The sequence below is a fragment of the Berghia stephanieae genome, chromosome 5 (genome assembly GCF_034508935.2).
Source record: "Berghia stephanieae isolate SIO BIC M18660-M18661 chromosome 5, UCSD_Bste_1.3, whole genome shotgun sequence".
Taxonomy (NCBI): Eukaryota; Metazoa; Mollusca; class Gastropoda; order Nudibranchia; family Aeolidiidae; genus Berghia; species Berghia stephanieae.
The window spans coordinates 16,728,737-16,746,236 of NC_088364.1; the positions used below are offsets into that span (position 1 = coordinate 16,728,737).

General features: G+C 34.1%; 1 pseudogene across 1 annotated transcript in view; it reads right to left on the reverse strand.

Annotated features, from left to right (window-relative positions):
- LOC144972492 (pituitary homeobox 2-like) overlaps nucleotides 1-15,280 on the reverse strand; it is a 30,178-nt pseudogene extending 14,898 nt beyond the window's left edge. The window contains exons 1-2 of the transcript XR_013645366.1: nucleotides 14,583-15,280; nucleotides 6,714-7,629 (exon numbers count right to left, since the gene is read on the reverse strand). The product of XR_013645366.1 is annotated as a pituitary homeobox 2-like (transcript). The remainder of the gene's footprint in view (nucleotides 1-6,713; nucleotides 7,630-14,582) is intronic.
- Nucleotides 15,281-17,500: the final 2,220 nt, after the last annotated feature.

Sequence of the window (17,500 nt, forward strand, 5' to 3'; positions counted from 1 at the left end):
AGTAGAAGTTTATAGATCAACGCCCTTGCCAAATTATTGGAGGGAGTTGTTATTTTCCGTTTAGCTCTACAAAAAACAGGAATTAAATCCGGCTCATGGGCCCAATGGCTCTTAAAAACTATGAGGAGTTAAATTGTTGATAATTTGTTTTGCTGTTGTTGTTGTTGTTGTTGTTGTTGTTGTTATAATATTGTGGTTGTTTTCTTATTTTTTTAAACTTTTTTTTTCTATTCTCAATTAGAGACCAAAAACAGCCCTTTTGACTGTGAAAAGAGACCTCCAGCAATTGACTCCATGTCGAGACCCAACATATAATTTGCTATCCGCAAAGTTAACTATCAGGCCTGTAAATACACATTTTTCAAAAATTCTGAAATATTTCTGTCATTATTTTCATAACAAATTGGTATACCGAGATATGATGTACAATAATTACTTGAAGATAATAAAAATTTACAAATGCGTCTATTGCCTTGATATCCGCCGCATTATGATCGATCTAAGTCTCGGGCATTTTTTTTTTTTTTTTTGTTTTTTTTTTAGTAATACCCAACATGGGATAGAACCATTGACAGTCGCATTTCCTTAATTCTGATACATATGTGGAGCTCCTTAGTTATTTATTGAGGTCAAACTTTCGTGTATCTCTGTGGATATTCCATAGACATAATATTATTATTGTTAACACGAAAGAATCTATATTATCAGAAGACATTGCAAGGCACCGAAACAGACAGGAGTCTATGGCATCTAAACTGCGTACCTATTTGGACACGGAATTATTAATTATGACAACCATGTCATTTTGGTTTCGAACGTAGCAAAATAGAAAAATATCAGATTTGTTTTGTAGAATAAGTAATCAAATTCTTATTTTTATAAAAGCTCATTTTTTTGAATACGTTTGCATCTTATACAGCATTCTACATGGAACATTTTCTAACCCAGACAGAGCAATTCTGCTTCTAGTCAGGGCAACGCAGAAAAAATTCATACACAAATTACAAAGACCATCTGGGTCTGGAAAGTTCGACCAAAAATAGATAAGTAAATGAATAAATAAATTAATTAATTAAGTAGTTAATTAATTAATTAATTAATTAAATAAAACAAAATAAATCGCGCCACAGCATATTTTAACAACATCGTTAGAGACATTATTAGGTCTCGATTCTAGTTGGTTTTATTTTTACCGATTTTTTTCTCTCGAAATTTATGTGTATGAATGTATTCGTCTCTTTGAAACTCATCCAGATCCAGACATCGGATTGATAATTCGAACGATGCCAAGCAGTTACTAATCCGTATATTCCCTGTCATTTAGCCGGTTCTATCTAATTCAATATTTATTTCCTGTCAACGAAAAGGTCCGATCCTTCATTCTTATTATGGTACTTACACAGAAAAAGGATTCAAGCCGATTTTCAAAATGCCGAAACTATACATATTATAGAACTTGTAAGACTGGTGATCGCTACCCTGAATGTTTGGTTGGGGAGAGTGGTTTTTATTCCACAAAGCCATAAGCCAACATGTATTAATTGCGTTTGCATTTGAGATGTATTTCTTTATGCTGTCGACCCAGCTATAATATGCCAAGCAGCCGAATATGTGAGGTTTTTTGTTTTTTTCACAATATCTTGACAGACTGATGAGGGAATTGCATCGCTATCGACACCATGCACTTTTCTTTTCAATCGCCTGTATTACAATAAATCTGAGTGACTCTCAGGATCTGTAGAGTTGATTGTTTCGAGTCACAGGCAAACATAAATGAAATAAAATAACAAATTGTGAATTCAAAAAGTACAGTTTTTTTTTCAATAGGTCAATTTGTCTACTTGATCAGTCAAAATGTTTAGTCCGTATCCTCTTTTATTTTTCGTAGATTTCTCACGAGCAACGGTTTACTGTTGTCTGTCGATAACTGAGGCAAAAAAATATACTTTTAAAAAAAAATTTCGAGTTAAAAAAAAAAAAATCCAATGAAATGTTCATTCAACTATTCACAACACCATAATTTTCAAAAGTTTATGCTGCACTGCATGTTGATTGAATTTTACGGGACTCTACCTGTTAGGTAATAGGAGAAAAAGAAAGAAAGAAAAAAAAAAAATTTAATAGCTTGCCAGGCATGGCAACAAGAGGTCACGTGACCATTAAGCAGGACGCATCAGTTGCAAAGAATTGATTATGAAACGTAATGATTCCATATTAATATTCATTTCCTTTTCTTTTTTTTTTTATATTCCTGTGTTTCAGAGGTTTTTTTTTCTCTCTGTGTGAATGTGTGTGCTGTGTGTGTGTGTATGTGTGTGTGTATGTGTGTGTGTGTGTGTGTTAATTTTATTTTTACATAGAGAAATCTAGCGAACGACCGTAATAATTGTGTGACAATTTGTCATCAACATCATCATCATGTGACCTGACGAGATGCGCGATGCGTTCACATGAACTATACCAAATTTACGTGACGTAAAAATGTTTGATATCGACCACATTTAACACTTTTCCCCCACTTCCTCTTATATAGGGTGTACTCGGCGTTCACATATATGCAGGTTTGACATCCGAACCAAATTATGGGCCTAGTGTAACATTGTTGTAATGGACAATATTTTGCGTCATTTATTATATATTTCCCTCACTACAATGAGCCTTTAATGAATTAGGTGATCAGAACTGCAAATAAGTACACGTCGGGTGTGCTGTATGAAATCAATTAAATAAACGCAGCTGTTGTAGTTGTTGTTTTATCGTAAGCATTGTGATCAATATAATTTTCTCTGCTTTCATTTATCTTGTTCTGTCTTTTTTTTCTTCCTGTTATTATTATTATCATCATCATCATCATCATCATCATCATCATCATCATCATCATCATCATCATCTTCACCACCACCATCATCATCATCGTCATCATCACCATCACCACCACCATCATCATCATCATCATCATCATCATCATCATCATCATCATCATCATCACATCATCATCTTCATCATCATCATCATCATCGTCATTATTATTATTATTATTATTATTATTATTATCATTGTCATCGTTATCATAATCATTATTATTATTGTTACCATTATTTTGTATACGTTTTTACAAACAAGGTTTGATATCAAAGTTTACGTCGGTACTTTATTTTTATTGTAATTTTAAAAATGATTTTTATTAATTTAGCCATACTATTTACGTTTATTACTCACCATACTATTTGGCTACTTAATCATCTATTTATCGTTCCATTTGTTTTTCTAGAGAGATATACCATAGAAGCCCTGCTTGTTTTGTTTTCGATTCTTTGTTTTTGTTTTGTTTTGCGTTTTTTTCTTTAAAAACAACATTTGTTGACTGTTTTGTCCTCTTTTCTTTTAATTTATTATCAGAATTATGACAATTACGACTTGAGGAAAAAATTCTTTTTTTAGACGTGACAAGAAGGGGTATTACAGTAACTTGAAAATTATTTGCTTAGAGAAATATATATAAAGGACTTTTGTCTCCGTCCTACTTACGGTTTGAAGAAATTACAATAATCATTGATATTTATTTCATTGAATCAGTTTGAACTAATTTATTTATTTATTCAGTTTAAAATAGTTATCTTTTTAAAACGATTTCCTAAACGTTGATTAGTCTATTATTCAATAATAATCCTTTATTCATGCAATACACTTATTAACCATATTATATTTCGTTTGATATTTCTATCAGGTGATAGACTGATCTATTCTGCCATATCTTTAAGAATTTGTTATATTTTTTATTAAAAAAACAAACATAAAGACAAAATGTATATTTATTATCTATCATTCATTTATTATTTTTATGTATTCAACCATTCGTTCATTGAACAATTAATTTAGTTTCAATAAATTACGTTATAAATAATCAATTAACGCATTGTTGAATGGTTGAATAAATGAAATAATAAATAAATGACTGAATGAACCAATAAATAAATCACAGGAGAAACGAATGATTGACGTATAAAATAGATGGTAATTTTTTTCTTCTTTTTGAATGATAAACGAACAGGTTTATTTATCTTTGCGTTCATTGATTTATTTTACTCATTTATTAGTTCATTCATATTTTATGTATTAATTTATTCATTTATTTATGCATCTGTTTATTGTTCATGTATTGTTTTATTCATTTATTTGTTTATTTTTTGACTTTATACACTGATAAAGCCATTTACTATTTTCGCGGATTATATTTTTTTGTTTCATCAATTCATTTGGTCCATCGTATTCATCTATCTCGTACCTGGATGTTTATCTATGTATCTCTTTATTTATCTGTCTGATTATCTACGTATTATAATCCCAGGTTTAAGACTTTTTTGACAATAAGTCTGAATTTGTCTTAATCTATCAATAGATTAACAAACTTTCCTAACCACGAATTGTAGTAGCGCATACAACGAAAACAAAAATAACAGAACAAAACAAAACATTTTTTAAAAAATTAAAAATGTAAAAAACACACATAAAAACAACATAAAAAGTGTTTTGTGGGTATCTATGCTATTTGGCTCTAATATGGTTGCAAAATATCGTAGCTTAACCCAGGCTTGGATGAATATTCATACCTCAATTTACACACACTTGAACGCAAGCGGTCTCCGACATAATGCATGCACACATACACACGACATAGTCAATGCGAAAAGGCCTTGGAAATGCGCAATATATATATAATATACCTGGCGTTTTTCAGGGCCGTAGAGAAGAGGGGGGGGGGGGGAATTGAGGGAGATGTTACATACTGGCACAGTTTCAGTGGATCTTTATCTTAAAAGCATAAATTTCATGTCACGACTTTGTTGGTTTTGTGATATTTAAAAAAAATATTCTCGCTGTTTGTCTCCATTTGCTGTATGTACCCCAACGACTTTTACTATTTCGTAACATATTTATTGTCAATTAGAAATAAACATAATATGCCTCTTTGCATGGGAAAAGTACTCGACGCCATCACGAATTGAGTTGTTCTTGTATTGTTGACGTAAGTTTATTTATTTATTTATTTGCTTGTCTAATCTACAACATTTCTCTTGTCTTCACCTGCCTTCTGACCAGCTAAAAATAAATACCTGATACTCTTAATTTACTAAAACAAAGAAGAAAAAAATCAATGCTAAACATTGACTAAGCTACATAATATTAGGGACTCGATTGACAATCTTGTTACTTGCTGTTCGCCGTTCGCAGTTATGAATAAACTTGGATAACACATATAGCTCAGTTCGTAGAACACTCGCTTCACACGCAAAGGGACCGTGGTGCAGAGGAGATTTTTTTCTTTTTTTTCTGAGCCCCCCCCCCCCCCCCCCCCCCGTCCACCCAGCTATGAATAGATAGCTGAGTCTGTTAGAAAGTACTTTGCGATAGACTACCGTCATATCCATAGGATAGCAAGCAATTGTTATTGTCCGTTACACGTTTCACGCTATAGACTACCGACACGTTTCGTTGGTGATCAATAAAAAGAAATAATACAAGCGAAATGAGTTTCATGAGAAAAGTGGGATTTTAGGCGGAACGTTTATGTTCCAAATATAGATTACAGACCGAGAGCATTGCTTTTAAAAAAAAAATTAAATAGAAAACATAGGTCCGTGAGTAGATTATTCAGGTAAAATGGTAGAATTTTTGGTTCGTTTATTTATTTTATTTTATTATTATTATTTATTTTTTTTTGGTTTTTGTTTGTTTTGTTTTTTCCTTTTGTTTGTTTGTTTTTGTTTTGTTTTGGTTTGGTTTTTGGTGGGGTTTTTTTTTTTTTGTTGTTGTTGCTTTTTTATGTTTATTTTTTTCTTATTTTGTCGCGTTTTGTGTGTGTATATGGGTGTGTTTGATTTAGTTTGTTGTTATTTTGTTTGTTTGTTTTTGTTTTGTTTTTTTCGTTTTTTTTAAATCTTATTTTCTTCATTCTTTGTTAGTTTGTTTTTATTTTTGTTTTGTTTTGTTGCTTTATATATATAAGTATAAAATACTCAAGGTCCGTCGTTAAAGGGTTAAAATGTAATTCACTATCATAGTAAATCTATCTGCGATTGGTTTGATCAGATTTCCAGGTTTCGATGACCCAAACGGTGTTAGCCCCAGGGTGTTAATCAAATTGAAGTATTGATGACTTAACGGCCTTGTTATCTTTGCCGCATTTGATACGTCCGAGCGATCAACGATAACTAAGATTCAATCAATCAGTAATAATTACATATCAATTGATAACTGATCGATAATCAGAGTATTGCTGCTAGGAACCAATTAGTACTACGCTATATATTATTATTATTATTATTATTATTATTATTATTATTATATTATTATTATTATTATTATTATTATTATTATTATTATTATTATTATTATTATTATTATTAATTTATCATTATTATTATTATTTTATTATTATTATTATTATTATTATTATTATTATTATTATTATTATTATTATTATTGTTATTATTATCATCATCATCATCATTATTACCCCTAATAAATACAAGGCGTCAGTTAAGATAATAATATGGCAACGTTTAACTGATGTATCCCAAAGAAACAATAATGTTATCTTTACATCTTATAATTTATCTCTATACTATTGAATTCAAAATTTAGACAATTTAAATGGACATGACAAATCAATAAATTAATTAATCAATTAATTAATCAATCAATCTTCTTACCTGATCGATCTGATGCGGCATCGCTGGGCGAGAGGCTTTGATGTGCTGTCGTCGTATGGTGACCCCCTGAGACGTGTGGCGGGGAGGATAGCGCGTTATTGTCCGAGCCAGAGGGCATAGGATTCGAGTCTGTGAGGTGATGGTGTGGGTGATGGTGGTGGTGCATGGTCATTGGGTGACTGTGGTGGGACGGGTGGTGTGAGTGGGTGTGGTGGCCGGGGACCACTAGTTCCTCTAAACAGACCGGGTCGTTCATAGAGAGGCTCATTGAATGATGAGGGTTGTTGGGCAGAGCAGGCCGGCGGGCTTGCTCCTCGCTGGTGGAGTTGATAGTGATAATGATATCAGATTTGATTGGAATGGAATAAGTTTGTGATAAGAGCACGTACGTTGAGTTTTTGTGGTTTTGTAAGTCCTTGAAAATTATATCATTTACGTGCAAGTCGCTGTATTGTTTAATCGCTGGATAATCCAATTGTCGCGATTTGTTAAATATTATTAATTAAAACGATTTCGTTTAAATTTCTGAATTTGATTTACTTTCTTAGGTGTGTGTGTGGGGGGGGGGTTGTTATTCTTTGCTAGCTTTGTTTTTATTGGTATTACTGCTATTATTTTTTGGTATTATTGCTTTTTTTTTTTCAGCGATATTTTATATGATGTCGTAATCCACCGATATGTGAGTATGTTAGTATCAAACCAACCATCGCCGGAAAATGATCACTCTATTGATACATTTATTCTCCAATCAGTTGTCAATTTTTGTCCGGTCAACGAATGTAAACGCCAAAATATTATTGTAAATATCACTGCAATGTTGATGCCGATGATGCTGATGATGATGATGATAATGAAAGTAACATCGACGTTGCAATGTCTACTTTCTTTGCACTGGTGTCGTGTCAGTCTTTATCATCTGTGAATAAAAAGGAACATGATTACAATTTTGATGTTCATGATTAATGAGATTCACGAATGCTCAATTAATTTTATTACGCCCTGTGAGATGCATAATATCCTACATTAAAAAAAAAAAGAAGTTCGAACTCAAAACTATAGGTTACTTAGCTCGCAATAATTTTAAGTATATTTAATAATAATAATAATGATAATAATAATAATAATAATAATAATATAATAATAATAATAATAATAATAATAATAATAATAATAATGATAAATAGATGATGATGATGATGATGATTGATGATGATGATGAGATGATGATGATGATGATGATGATGATGATGATGATGATGATGATAATAATAATAATAATAATAAATCTTTATTGTCCTCAAAAAAGTGGCAATTTGTCATTTGGTTACACATTTATAACAATACAATATTGACATAGACACACTCACACAGATGCACACTTGTAACATCGTAGTCATCGAAAAAAAACCCAACAAACAAAACAAAACAAAAAACAACAAACGAACAAAAAACGACATCAACAACAACAACAAAGGATTGAAATTGATTCTTGGGAATGTTTGATAGCCAGTTAGTATCGGTTGGTACAGAAATTGAAGTGAAAAGAAAGTGATGCCTAGATGACAGAAAAGTACAGAATTCTTTCCAACTAATTGCTCTTGTCTGCATCCATTCAAATTTCCAACCGATTTGATGTCATTGTCAAATGTATAGTTGACTCATAGGAAAAACACAGTACTCACAAGCAAGCAGTTTCAGTTTGGATTCGGATGGTAACGGCTGATCATGTTTGCACAATGCTGAGATTAGGTAGGTCGTGGGTGTGGCGATAAAATTTTACAACAAACTTAAAATTCTATCCAAAGGGTAGCAAGTAAATGTTAATGTCGTGTAACGCTAAAACAAGCAATAGCAAGTTATGCACCACGAGGGGCTTAGCCCCGTATACTCTCTTGTCTGCTATGTCCACGGGCCCTCTATCTTTGAAGGACAAGCCCCCCCCCCCCAATCCCCCCGCTGTTTTTTTAAAAGATCATGTCGATTGTAAACGACCTTCTCCACTCTTATCCCTATAACATCCAAGAGATAGAACCAAGGACTACACTGCAGAGTGAGTATGGTAGTCTTTGGATAAAACACATTATACTTTTTTTTAAAATTATTTTGGCGAGAAAACATCAACATACTTCCAGTATCGATCGATTAAGATGACTCAACTTGTCAAAAGGCAAGAACCACGACACCTCTTTGAACTCTCAGGTTTGAGACTTTTGTAAAGTTGAGAATCATCTTAATATCAATAATTGAAATTATTGCTTTTCTGACCAAAATGAAAAAAGAAAAAGAAATTAAATGTGTTTCGTTAGGGAGGCAGAAAAGGACGATCAGTCTTTCTTTCTTACTGTTATCTTTCATGACAACACACAACAAACCATTATCTTCCCGAACGGCACATTGTGTCTATTTAATTATTATTCTATCTTGTGACAGCCATCAAATTAGAACAGCATATATCTAATAAAACGGTACAGTATAACGATGATGTTCATTGTTTTGTTTCCGTTTGAAGTCCGCCATGACAAGTCGTCCAGCTTTAGATGACCAACATGATGAGTATTATATTATAGTGTAAATTACACTAATATTATACATTATATCAGTTTTCTTGTGATCCTATTTGAATGCAATTTGAATGCATCATTTTTTTTTCGTGATGGATCTCTAATGCTATTTTCTTTGAGTGGAATTTTAGGTGAACTCAGAGCGGATGCACGAATAGATAGATCGTTCCTGGAACTGCTGTTTGAAGCAGCAACATTGTCTTAGTTTCTAAAGGACGTCTAAACAGTTTCTAAAGGACGTCTAAACCTATGTATTAACTTTAGACCTCGCCATATCCCTTTAACTGGTGCGTTTATGACCCAAAAGTGTTGCAATGCACAGCAACATCTCCAGTAACAAACAAATAAACAATATTGTTGTAGAAAAATTGACTGTCTAATCTAGTTGATTTTTTTGAAAATATTATTGATTAGTCATATTTACTGGGTGTTCAAATTTGATTATAACCAATCCATTGGGGGGGGGGGGGGGGGAGAGAGAGAGAGAGAGAGAGAGAGAGAGAGAGAAGGGGGGAGGGGATTGAAGAGTTTTTGTTGTTTTTTTTAAGAAGGAAAGAAAGAAAAAGACCGCGGTGGTTAGTTACAAAAGGTTTTAGTCAAATTTGTAAGATATCGAGGAGAGTGTTTTTAAAAACCTTATCCAATAAAGGCTAACAAAGTCTGGCTAGATAGAAAAGTCTTCAAACGTTTCTCGGTTCCTACCACAGACGTCCTGTGTTATCTATGGTTCCTGCCAAGATCTTTTACTTTCCTATCCCTTCCCATCCTCGTACATATTGTGTCCTCTGCTTCCATCTCCACACTTTTTGTCCCCCTTCCCCACTCGCCCTCGCTGGTCATCGTATATCGCTAATTCTATTATTGTGAGTGAGGTAAGCCAGTTATCCAACATTATCAAATCATGCATTCACGGCGTATGAGGCGTTATTTTGGTGTCTGGTACAACATAACGGTACTACCACAGAAGGTGAAAATCGCTTTGTACCGTTGGCTGTGCTGTCGTACACTGATTTTTAAAAACAAAACAAAAACAAACAAACAACCACATGCTTTTCTCATTTTAACCATAATACTGCTTGAAAATCGGATCAAATTAATAACATTAATAAGATGAAGTAGAAGCTCCATTTCAATGTACGAAGACAGGTGATTTGGACGCTTCGGGTTTCCCTTTGTCAACAAAACACATTGATTGAGACATCATGAGAGTTGAGAGACTGGCGATGAAAAATTTTAGCCAGAAAACTTTTACTAAATACAAGTAGTATATCGATAGATAAGGATGACAACCAACTTATCAAAACGTCTCAGGTTTGAGACTCATCTCTACAGATTGCTACCCTTTTAAAATCTATCTTGATTATTCTTGTCTTATTTTCCAAGCAGTACAATGATTTACAATAATGATACAATGCAATAATTTTTTTATCCAAATTTTAAAAAAAAACAGCCATTATTGCTCAAGTAAAAGTCACTAATGAACAAAGGTGGTTTTAAATAAAGTTTTTCTTTTCTTCTTTTGAAAAAAAAGATCAGTTTTAGAGTTTTTTTCCAAAGTTGATTTATACCATTTTTCTTCTTTTCTTCTTTTTTTGCGGGGGGGGGGGGGGGGGGGGGGGGGAGGAGTGATATCTTCTCCGTTTATTTCAAAAATCAAGTTGATTATCAACTGACAGACGAATTGATACAAAGTTGAGGTGTTTAATCTCAATAATGTAATATGCCTAAAGAGAAATTCTAGGACAAACAATCATTAGTGTATATTTTAAAAAAAAAGACGAGATAACTAGTTTCGGAAAACCGCAATCACTCAACAGTCCTATTCAAACACTCACCCACTGCCCCTTTTAGTAGTTACAATTTTCAAAGTCCGAATCTCATCCTTCGGACTGCTAGATGAAAATCTTTATACGTTATGGTACTTAACTCCGTTAAGTTATTATTGTTAGGTATGCATGGTTCAGCACCTCTCGTCAATGATTACAATTAAAAAATCGTGAAAAACTTCCGTGGTCTATAGAAGACTCTCGTACTCTGAACATGAAAATTATTATTATTATTATTTATTTATTTATTTATTTATTTATTTTATTTTTTTTTTCATTTTGGTCGGAAAACAATAACTCGATCCCCGACGTCTAAAAGCATCAAGCTGTAAGTCATTCTAATTGACAATATTTAAAGTTAAGGTGTTCAGACCAAAATGAAAATATGTGTTTTGTCGGAGTGCTGCAGTTACGCAGTGGCGGCAATGAGAATAATTATGATTGTGTTCAGTCGGGCATGCATTGAGCACCGTTATTCCGGTACTCTATGTGTATTGGTGGTTTAGTTAAAAGCTATCTTATTTATTTTCTTTTATTGATTGAATCTAAAGTTTTTTGGGGGGGGTTTTTTCCTACTTTCTTAAGATTTGAAAAATACCATAATCACAAGTCAATTTGACAATGATGCTTCAAACGGGCTAGTACCCGATGATGATGATGATGATGATGATGACAGTGTTGATGATGATGATGATGATAATGATGATGATGATGATGATGATGATGATGATGATGATGATGATGATTGTTGTGAAGTCAGTTTGAGTGCTGCACAGATACACGTAGCTCCCTATATATTCATAACGCCACCATTGTTGATCGCAATGACATAACTAATCAACACCTCACAAGAATGCAGGTCATCCGGCGTAACATCTACAGGTGATCTATCTAACCAAACATATCGATCTGGCAAAATCCGCTTTTTTTTCGTTTTGGTCAGTAAAGTTTTACTTCAATTAATATCGATCGATAAAATGACCCTCAACTCTGTCAAAAAATCTCAAACAAACACCTTTTTTGACCTATTTGAAGTCTCATGTTTAAGCGTTTTGGGTTTCTTTTGTTTTGTTTGTTTTGGTTTTTGTTTTGTTTGTTTTTTAGGGGGGGGGGGTGTTGGACAAGTTGAGGATTATTTTGATTTATCGATATTCGTCCGGCTTTGTGATATGACACTCACTTTCAGACCGGTAGGTCCTGGGTTCGATTCCCGATTTGAGCCTTGGGTCCTTGGAAAAAGATCTTTACTCATGTTTTCTCACCGTTAACAGCGCCGTTGAAAAAAACTATTTTTTAATATATATCTTCTTTCCAGCATCATATTATTATCTCGTCCTACATGTAAAGTGTTGCTGCTGAGGACCCCTTGCAAACTCTTTGAACACGTTTAGTTGATGTTGGGCCACATGCATGCTCAAGTTTCATTTTAGAAAATATTATTTGACGTAAAAGTTTCTGGCCAAAATGAAAAAGAAAGTTGGTTCTGTCAGAATACTGTTGTGATTTGATTTCAATAAAACAGTAAGTGTTTTTGGCTCAAGATCATCATATTTCCTATGAATAATTTTGATTATACTCCAATTTGACACACAACTTGCTGTTTTCACCGAAAGAGCAATGTCAGAAACGGGAAATCATTGAACATCTAGAGTTTCTAACTGCTAAAAACATACTTTCCGCCATTGTGTAACCCGACTGGACGCACTGATTGACTGACATATTTTTATTTTCTCATCTCTATCTATATATTAAAATAAGTATGATCGCTTTAACTGTATCTAATATTGGCTGAGAAAGAGTTCAGAACGCGATACGTCCCTGTCAGGTAATTTTTTCATATTTGAAGCTGTTAATTTCATTTTTTGTTCAATATGTTTAACTTATAGAAACAAATAATAATCTGGCAAAGGAATTGGTCATGTGCTATATAAATATCCATGCTATAATTTTCTTGTAGCAGAGAGAATAATCGGAGCATTTTGCTCAGCATACTACCAAATTCAAATGCAAGCCAAGGGGAATATTAATGTGACTCTACCAAAATATAATATTAGCAATTGAGACACAAAAGTATATTTAATTCTAATGAAAGAAATGCTATATCAAGTTTATAAATTTAAGAATAAAAATAACCTTTTGGGTCATCCGATGGCAAAGTGATCAGTTCACATGTTTTTAGAATTAAAAGTCATGTAATTCCTTTTAGTTCAGTGATACAGATGGAACTAGTTTCTAATGGGGTTAGTGGGTTTTTGTTATGAGTCCACTGTTTCGGAAAGAAAGTAAAATTTATATTGATAATATAAGACATTTCAAAAATAGACTTTGGGTTGAAAATGGACATAGCAACACTGGCATACACCTTCACTGATTATCTCTTCTTCTTCTTCAGTCCTCATCCCACAGTAGGTATGGACCACCGATGAAACTTTTCCATCCTCTTGTCACTTGTCTCTATTGATGTATAAACATCAATGGGCTCAAAAAGAAGTGCTGCTGTTTCACACTAGTATTTTTTTGTTGTTTTTTTTTTGAATTCGTATTTTTTTTCCCCCCCCCCCCCCCACCCTTTTTTTTTCCAGCCAGATGATCAAGTCTTTTAACAACCTGCCTCTCTACCAACTCCTGCTGTTGTACACATATTATGTGTGTAACTACACATATTATGTGTGTAACTTAAAACTGTCTTTATTATTGTTTTGCCAGCCAGAGTGTGTCAGCACTTCATTGAATCGCATAGCACCAATAAATATAGATAGGTGACTTACTAATTATAAACACGACTGAATAAAACTATAGATTGACTTTTACATCGACCTATTTTTTAAAATAAAAGTAAGAAAAAGCCTGACGACATTAATTTAGGGAATTGTTTTGCTTTGTTGTTGTTTTGTTTTGCTTTGTTTTTCTTCGGGGCGTTGTTATTTTGTTGGTTTGTTGTTGTTGTTGTTTGTTGTTTTGTTTTGTTTTGTTCTATTTATTATTATTATTATTATTTTCGATCATGAAGAACTTGATATTTATTTGGCAGCACTGGAAACACAATAGGACTTATCGTGTATTTTTAGCCTCGTATAAGATTAAAATTGATAGTGTCCAGAACATGTTTCTATCGAGTTTATATATTTTAACTTTTAAAAAGTATCTTATTGAAGATAAAATAAAATTGTTCAAGAGATTTAAATTGAGAGTTGAATAAGGAGTCAAGATGGAATGGTGATAATAGGTATGTTATGGCTATGGGAGAGAAATAGTAACATAAAAGTCTGCTTGTCTAATAAGTCACGTCGATAGATAAACGGGTTCCATGGAATCAAATTTGTATCTCGAGCTTCGAATTGTGAAAAAAAAAAACCAAATTGTCGTTTCCATAAGACTCAAGACTGGAAGAAAACACGAATACAATGATCGGATATGACTTCAAAAGCATAGGCATGGACATGATCATGATAATAGATACAAACAAGGATTATTAGTCTTACGTGAGTCACCGTGTCCAGTGTTATAGATCAAATCCAACTCGGAAGAAAATTTGAAGTTTTCCAAATCAAATCACTGCAGTCTGTTAATGACGATAAATGTAAATAGTTTATGGAAATATGTAATTAGTTGCAAAATGATAAACAACACATATCCAATTCAATAAATATTCCCGGATTTCGAATACATTAGCCACTTGTATATTTGCCTTGTAAGACAATATATCTATATATCATAACACATCAAAACTTTTACTGACCAAACTAAATCCGAGTTAATTATTTTTTTCACACACAAGACCGTTCTTCTTCTTGTCCTTCAAATTGACAACAGATAACTCCTCCAACACAATACAAATCTCGGATGTTTGAGTCAAAAGCTGTGAAAAGTGATTGTTACATCATTCGTTAAGTCTTCCTGCTTTGCAAAGCTCAAGACGAAAAGTCCCTGAAAGATTTAAAGACGGATCGCACACAAGTCCGAAAAAAGCGCAGCGAATACCTTTGATAATCACCCAGCTTCGTCCGAAGTCTCGCCTCGACTAAATCCAGGACGGGTCGGCAATCCGCTGTGTTTCTCTCTAAAGCGGGTCGGACCAAACAGATCAAGAGAGTGAATGACATGAAATGTAAACCCCCCTCCCTGTATTCATAGATTCGATAGGACTAGGACCGCTATGGGAACGAGAGCCGTTGTGTATGGATGTGTGAATGTGTGTGATAGAGAGATATAATATTGTGTGTGGTGTTCGTGGGACGTGTGTGTTTATGTGTGTGTGTTGTGTAAATGTGTGAGCGTGCTCTATGGGCAGGGACTAAATTACCCGATCGCGAGTCGTAAGTAGCGGGATGGGTTTGGGAGACGCAGATAAGAAGATGAGGAGGAGCCGAGGGCGATACGGAAGAGAGTGGCGAAAGCGCGGGCCAATGGGAGAAGCGGAGTAAGTGTGTAGTTGAGAAGAGGGGGTGTGTTTGTGGGCGGGACTAAGTTCCGTTGGTCGCTTACAGCTGTGTGATATCGGACTTTGGCTGTCGGATTTTGGATTTGACAGTGCCATGAGATAGAAGCTGAATTATATTAGAGATCTATGCGAGTCAAATTGAAGGGAAGAATCGTAAAATAAATAAATAAATAAATAAATAAATAAATAAATAAATAAATAAATAAATAAGTGGAACGAAATCACAATTTGGTCGCTATCTCAATCTACAGGCGATTCATAAACCCCCGTAGTCATATTTTTTTTTTTTTTGGGGGGGGGGTTGGTTTTATTTTGAAAGGGTTGCTTCTGGCAGGTTGTGAAATGACGAGGAGAGAGAGAGAAAGAAAGAAAGAAAGAAAGAAAGAGAGAGAGAGAGAGAGAGAGAGAGAGAGAGAGAGAGAGAGAGAGAGAGAGAGAGAGAGAGAGAGAAGGGTGAGGGTGGGGAGAGAAGGAAGGTGTGGGCATTGGGAGGGACTAGACATGACAATAAATGGGAGGAGGGAGTAAGGTATGAAGTGCGACTGCTTCTGTTCTGGATTGAAAGGGTGGGGGTGGGGGGGGGGGGGTGTACGACAAATCGAGACATGCAGTTTGATGGTAGGTTAGTACTAGTCTTTTTCATTTTTAAATTAGAGAACTACATAGTGCAATATCCACTGAACGTGCTCAGAACGCTTTACTAATTAGTAAAGAATAGAGTTGACTTATTGTACAATGATAGGCAGAAGTATCACGTTAGATGTAATAACGATGAAATTAGTATAAACTTCCAATTCGTCCCAGAAAATACCCCCACATTCAATTTCTCGATGGAAGTTTAGAGCCTCCACCATGTTTTGACCTTTGCCATCTTCAGTGCTGCCTCCTAGGTGAGGTATACTGACTGGTTCTAGAGCTGCCCTGATTAAATTATTACCTTTTGTTTTCAAGATAACATATTTTACTTTTTTTTTTTTCGGGAATTTAAGAACATAGGGAGTAAGTATGTATTTGTTACCTTGTTTCTTCTCTGTGCCAAATCTGCCACCCGCCCCTCACTCTCTCTCTCTCTCTCTCTCTCTTTTTCTCTCTCTTCTTACTATATATATATATATATATATATATAATTATATATATACCTCGCTCTCTGCTGTCTGTCCCTCTTTCTCTTTTGATTTTTCTCTTTCTCTTTATCTCCCCCTCACAACACAATACGCCCTTTCGCTCTCTCTCTCTCTCTCTCTCTCTCTCTCTCTCTCTCTCTCTCTCTCTCTCTCTCTCTCTCTCTCTCTCTCTCTCTCTTTCTCTCTCTCTCCCACACACACACACACACACACACACACACACACACACACACAAGCACTACCCCATTCTCACTCTCCTCATGGAGTGTACATAAGGCATGCCATGAGGAATTTGCAAGGTGCTAAATACATTTTTTTTTTAAATCAACCTAAGGGAGACAATTGAATTTTGGACTTTTATTCTTTTCAATTTCCTTTTCTTTCTTTTAAAAAAAAAATATTTCTAGCTATCTGGTCTATCAAGACTTTCGATTTCATTTCATGCATACAGTAATAAAACTACCGTCCTCTTCCATTAAAAAACGTCTCAGGTTTGATTTTTGAGCGTCAAAACAATAGCGCCGCTATTATAATTACACCAATCAAAGACATCCACTAATCATTTGGAAGACAAAGTATTAATGAATCTTCCATTTGTAATCTATAACAAAACAAAACAATAGCAGCCTTTTCTATCACGTGAGAGTATCTGAGTGATATTTTAACACCCGGTGATTGCTTCTACTATTAAAAAATAAAAAAAAACAAACAGTCAAAGAAAGAAAGAAAAAGAACGCCTTGGAGGCAACTTGTATTATGCATAACACAGATATCTGGTTCCATCTCCTGGAGGAATAAATAAAGCAGTTTGAAGCACATTCGTCGATCATGGTAG